We start from the raw sequence: 6,156 nt of genomic DNA, 5'->3' as shown, positions 1-6,156 counted from the left end.
CGTCTCTTCCTGAGCTTTCTGGGTGTGGCCGTGCGGTAAATGGCACTGGAACGGCTAAAAGGTGCCACTTGAGATGGTTGGTCTTTGCCCTCAGTAGCCTGTGAGCTCACCCGGGATTATCAGGTGCTGGAAAATTGAAGTACAAGCTGAATGCCAATTTGTAGATAAACAGTAGAACCTCACTTTCTAGCCAGGCAGACTACTTACTTGCCTTCCAGAATGTCATCTCCCTGCATCAGAGGGCTGGAGGTGCTCAGTAAAGGTGACTGGATTACTGGGTGAGTGTGAGTGAAGCAGGGGACTGATTCCTCCAGCAGACCGTGGGCTCCCAGCTCCTAGAGAACCCACCCAGCCTTCCTTCCTCCACCACAGGTTGCCCTCTGCTAGGCCCCCACTGCTGCTCTGGGCCCAGAGATGACAGCTGCCTGCCCTGACCGCAGGAAGTGCGCTAGCCCTGGTGTTTGCAGAGCACCTAATGGTGGGACTGTGCAGGGGATTCAGTGATAGTTTATCTCCAATTTTTTTTGCTGGTCTCCTTGTGGAGGTTTGGGCGGGGCTCCTTCCATCCCTTCAAATGGAATCTCTTCCATTCATTTCTATAGTCACTCTGCACTCCCATTGCAGGGGAGCGAAGATGCCTCATCCCCATGACGTGGCTCAGAAATAAAAAATAAAGTCACTCCTTTATTCATTCAAAATGTCCTGGCCACTTCTCATTATTAAACATTCCAGCGGCCTCTAGAGGCAGAATAGCCTGATGATTAAGAACACAACGCTCTGTTCCTGACTCCACCTCTTGCACTTAATGGCTTTGGGTAGGTTATTTCACTTCTCAGTCCCTCAGTTTCCTTGCCTGTCAAGTGGGGATACGATAATGGTATTTGCTTGATTGGGTTGATGTCAGACTTCAGTGAGTTAGCACCTCTGAGTGCTTGGTGACCGTAAGCACGTGATAGGCATCAGCTGTTTTCCATCATCGCTGCTCTGCAGCTGTCAGTGCTGGGAACAAAGTGAGGGTGAGCAGAGATCCCTGATCCCTTGGGCAGATCGACCCCGGTCACGTAACGACGGTCACGTAACGACTCCGACACGCGCAGGTCCCCAGGGGTAACAAGTGCCTGTGAGGGCAGGGTGAGACTTTTTCAGTGGGACCGGAGGCAGCTTCCCCGGGGAGTGGTTGCCTTGGCTGCCTTCTGAACGAAGGGGCATTGTGATAGAAGTCAGAACAGCGGTCACCTGGGGGGTGGGGGAGGAGCGTAGACTGCCAAGGTCACAAGGGAACCTTACAATATTGGGGACGTTCTAAATCTAGATCTGAGTGGGAGTCCCATGAATGTACACATCTGTAAATAATTACTGAGCTGTGTATTTCAGTGCACTGTATGTACTTTATACCTTAGGAAGAATACATGGACAGGCATTAGCTTAGTGAGAGGAGGGGAAAGTGGTCCAGACAGAGGGAAGAGGATGTGCAAAACCCTGTGGCAGAAGGGACTGGGTAAGTCCCAGGGACTCAAAGGAAAAGCCAGTGTGGCTGCAGCAGGTGAGCAGGAGGGAATGTGGGGAAGGATGGGGCTGGAAGAGGCAGCGCTGGCTGGGCCTGGGAAGTCTGCCGCATCCTGGGGGTGCTGGGATACTGGTGTAGGGTATTTAGCAAGCAGGGTTGGAGTGGTGGGAAGGAAGATACAGGAGACTTCCTCTATCTTCCTGTATCTAGCTTGGAAGGGCACTTGCTTTCTGGGGTCGGGCTCACTTCTCCCCCCGCCCTTAGTCAGCAGAATGCATGTTCATCCTTTCATGGGTCTGCAGGGCACTGGCCCACCTCCCTGCTGATCTCCTGAAGGAGACTGATCGTGGAGGGGCACTTGGGGAGGCCAGAGTGCACCATGATGTGCTGTTGGCCTAGGGTGGAGGAGGGGAGCAGAAGCCTTTAGTAGGTACAGTTGACTGGGCTTGGTGGTGTGCTTGGACGCTGGGGAAGGGCCAATGGGGCCCTGGTGTCCGGCTCCCTTTGCTGTGTGATTGGTCCTGCAGAACGCTGAACTGGGTGCTCCGGGAGAGGCCCAAGGGTGGGGGAGGAGGCGCTTTGGGGGGTCCACACGGAGGCGCCTCTGAGAGGTGTCCCGCAGGTAGCTGGATGTAAACAGTCTCTTCAGTTGGAATAGCGCTTAGGGTGTGTCCTGAAAGCATTTATGTGGATGTGCATTTTTGGAGTTCCTCATGGTCCTTAGGTTTGGCAGCCCCTGATCCTGTATTTTCCACAAGGACTTGCCTTTCAGAGGTAACGTGATTCCTCAGGGTGATTCTTGCAACTAGTAGCTGGTCTCAAGGGCATATCCAATCAGTGACTTCAGCTCAGGGGGTCCTCCCATGACGTCTTGGGGTCTTTCATGGCTGTGGAGTCCTTGCCGTCTTGAGCAGAGTCTCACCGGCTGTGAGTCTAGGTGATAACTGTCTGGTTTTCCCAGATTCAGTGGCTTCTCTTGGAGCCTTTCTAGCTCCGCCTTGACTGCTTGGAAGCGGAGATTGTTTCCATCTTCCTGGTTGAGGTGTGCACCAGTCGCCAGGGCTCCTCTGACCTAGCCTGATTCAAGGGCCTCCGGGTATTTTAGGAGTAACCGCCCTCTTCCTCCGGCCCTCTGGAAGGGCTGTTAGACTGGCTGAGGTCTCTGTCCCACACTGGGACCTGCTTGCCCAGTGGGGAGAGTCTCTGCTGCAGCAGCTGCTACTCAGCAATCCCTTAAGGCCTCTGCTTTCTGGGCTGCTTCTCAAGGGCTGCAGGAGAGAGAGAGACCCCTGTCCTGAGGGAAAGGAAGGGCGGGCTTGTCCTCAGTCTGGCACCACCTGCTCCGGGCATCGCCTTTGCTCTGACCAGGGTGGCTTGACCAGAGCTGCCCTCTAGCTTGGAAGGGCACTTGCTTTCTGGGGTCGGGCTCACTTCTCCCCCCGCCCTTAGTCAGCAGAATGCATGTTCATCCTTTCATGGGTCTGCAGGGCACTGGCCCGCCTCCCTGCTGTTGAAGTTTGCCCAAGTCATTCAAATGACCGTCCTGCCACCCACTCCCCGCCCCCTCCTCCCCCCATGACTGCCTCCCAAGGTGTTCTGTGCTGACCGTGGGAAGGCTGTGGTTTCCAGGGGCCGGGGGCCAGAGCCTGCTCCCTGACAGTGACCGTGACGCAGGGCCTCCGGCGCACAGCCCAGAATAGCCTAGGCTGCGCTCTATCCCAGCTGCCCTATCACTTTGCAAACTGGAATCTAATTTGCTGTCCACCCTCCCCACCCCAGTCTCTCAGTCAGTACTGCTTTCTTTGCTCATGAAATATTTATAATCACAGATTATGTTTCCCTATGAGTATAAACTTGCTTTTGTTGTTTTTCCTCCTCCGCCCTTAAGAAGCTGCCTCTGACAAGTCAAAGAGCCTCATCTCTCTGGGTTCATAGACCTCATCCATGAGTCTGCTGCAGCATCGCAGCCTCCGGCTCCACCCTCGGGTTGACTCCCTCTGCTGCCCCACTGCCAGACAGACCTTGAACATCGGGGCTTGTGGTTTGGAGACTGGCTTCCCATCAGGCCTGTGCGGCGAACTAGCCAAGTGCCTGGGCGAGTCACCGCCTCAGGGAGCTGGCTCCGCCACTGGTGGGCGTGCCTCCAGGGTCACCAGGCATGGCCCTCACCCCAGCCACCTGGAAGGGTGTGCCCTTGGCGGCAGATGGGGACCTAGGCAAAGAATGCAGGGATCAGCCTGTGGCCATAAACACTCCTGGAAAAATAATCCAAAGCCAACCACCTCTAGCAGGGATGGTGAGGCCACATCACTGCCTGGATGGCAGGCAGTCCCTCATACCCTCAAGCCCAGCCTTGCTTTAGTGAAGTGGGGGGATTGGAGGGGCACTGGTGGGGAGGACCTGCCAGAGGCCGGCCTCCTCCCCTCTGCAGGGGTGGGGCCAGGGCGTGGCCGGGCCTCAGCTATCTCAGCCTCCTTGGCCTCTCTGCTCCATCCTCCTATTGCCTTTCTTGGCCTCATGTCCTCTCTCAGCTGCTGAGAATTCTTGTTTTTGATGAAAATTGCATGATACTGGAATCAGATGATTAACTGAAATTCAAATCTGTCCCAACAGCTGCTTTTCTTTCCTTCCCCTAATTTTGTAATTCAGTCTTTCAACAACAAAAAAAAAATTTCAGGATTTCATTTTATTGTTTCCTACCTGCAGGTTAGTTCCCCTCAGTATTTTGGACATTTGCTGAATTGTTTTTGCCAAATGCTTGTAATTTCCCGAATTAGTTGGACTTCTAGGCTCAAAGTGAAAATGAGTTCGCTTCTCCATTTTTACCATCAAGCCAGTTTCTTTATGATTTCTTAAAGCCAGTGGTTTCCAGTCAGATTCAGTGATAACCAGCTGTCACTTGCTTAATATTATGACAGGCTATCTCGTAAGACATACCACTAGCTTTTTAAAATTTTATTTTTATTTTGTTGGCCACACTGTGCAGCATGTGGAATCTTAAGCTCCCTGACCAGGGATTGAACTTGTGCCCCCTGTCTTGGAAACGTGGAGTCTCAACCCCTGGACAGCCAGGGAAGTCCCTTTTTTTTTTTTTTAAAGGAAGTGAATTTAAACTTATTTTGAGAATTTCATCAGAGCCCTTGGATAATTGGGATACCCCTGGGTATTATGAAACTGTGATTGGCAGTTGATTTTAGGGCAAATATTTACATGACAAATAGAGGCAACTCTCGGTCAGTTGAGACTGATGATCTGGTGGGCGGGCCATCAGAGCCACCCTCCCGGCTCCCTGCTTTGGGCTCCTTGTTGATTTGTCTCTCCTGAGAAAGAGGAAACAGCGAGACCTTCTCTCCCAGTGCCGGCCTTTCCTGGGGATGCTGTGCCGGGCCTGCCAGGATTTCCCAGGCTGGGAGTGGGCGGTGGCGCCCCAGCCCCACAGGCTCACCCAATGCCCTGCCCAGCTGGCACGTGTTCATGTACTGTACTGGCACTGTCCTTACCCACTTACATTGACTCATCGGTTTGCTGCCGGTTCTGGTTAAAGGTTTGCTCATGAAGAAGAATGAAACCCTTGCTTGAAATGAGATTTTAGAGTTGTCTGCGAATTTTGTTTCTCCAGGCAGGGTCCCCACAATAGACAAATGATTAAGAATCCTTGCATGGGTGCTCACTTTGCAGCACATAGACAAAATTGGAACAAGACACAGATGTAGAGGGTAAAGTTGTGGTACACAGACACAAGTGGATGCTAAGGGGAGAGGGGGGAAGTGGGATGAATGGGGAGATTTAAGACTGACACGTGCACACTGCTGCTGCTGCCGCCGCCAAGTCACTTCAGTCGTGTCTGACTCTGTGCGACCCCATAGACGGCAGCCCACCAGGCTCCCCCGTCCCTGGGATTCTCCAGGCAAGAACACTGGAGTGGGTTGCCATTTCCCTCTCCAATGCATGAAAGTGAAAAGTGAAGGGGAAGTCGCTCAGTCATATCCGACTCTTCGCAACCCCATGGACCGCAGCCCACCTACTGTGTATAAAATAGTTAACTGTTGAGAACCTACTTTACAGCACAGGGAACTCTGCTTAGTGCGCTATGGTGACCTAAATGGGAAGGAAATCTAAAAAAGAGGGGGGGATATATACACACACACACACACACACACACAACACACACACACATATATATATATATAGACACACCAGGGAAGCATATATATAGCTCAGCTGGTAAAGAATCTGCCTGCAAAGCAGGAGACCTCGGTTTGATTCCTGGGTCAGGAAGATCCCCTGGAAAAGGGACAGGCTACCCACTCCAGTATTCTTAGGCTTCTCTGGTGGCTCAGATGGTAAAGAATCCACCTGTAATGTGGGAGACCTGAGTTTGATCCCTGGGTCAGGAAGATCCTCTGGAGGAGGGCATGGCAACTCACTGTGGTATTCTTGCCTGGAGAATCCCCATGGACAGAGGAGCCTCTTGGGCTACAGTCCACGGGGTCACAGAGAGTTGGACACAACTGAGCGACTAAGCACAACACAGTGTGTGTGTGTGTGTGTGTGTGTGTGTGTGTGTGTGTATACTGATTCACTTTTCTGTATAGCATAACATTGTAAAGCAACTATACTCCAATAAAAATTTAAAAAAATTACACGGT

Source organism: Ovis aries, chromosome 20 (genome assembly GCF_016772045.2).
Source record: "Ovis aries strain OAR_USU_Benz2616 breed Rambouillet chromosome 20, ARS-UI_Ramb_v3.0, whole genome shotgun sequence".
NCBI classification, from domain to species: domain Eukaryota; kingdom Metazoa; phylum Chordata; class Mammalia; order Artiodactyla; family Bovidae; genus Ovis; species Ovis aries.
Note: the sequence above shows the minus strand (reverse complement) of the source record.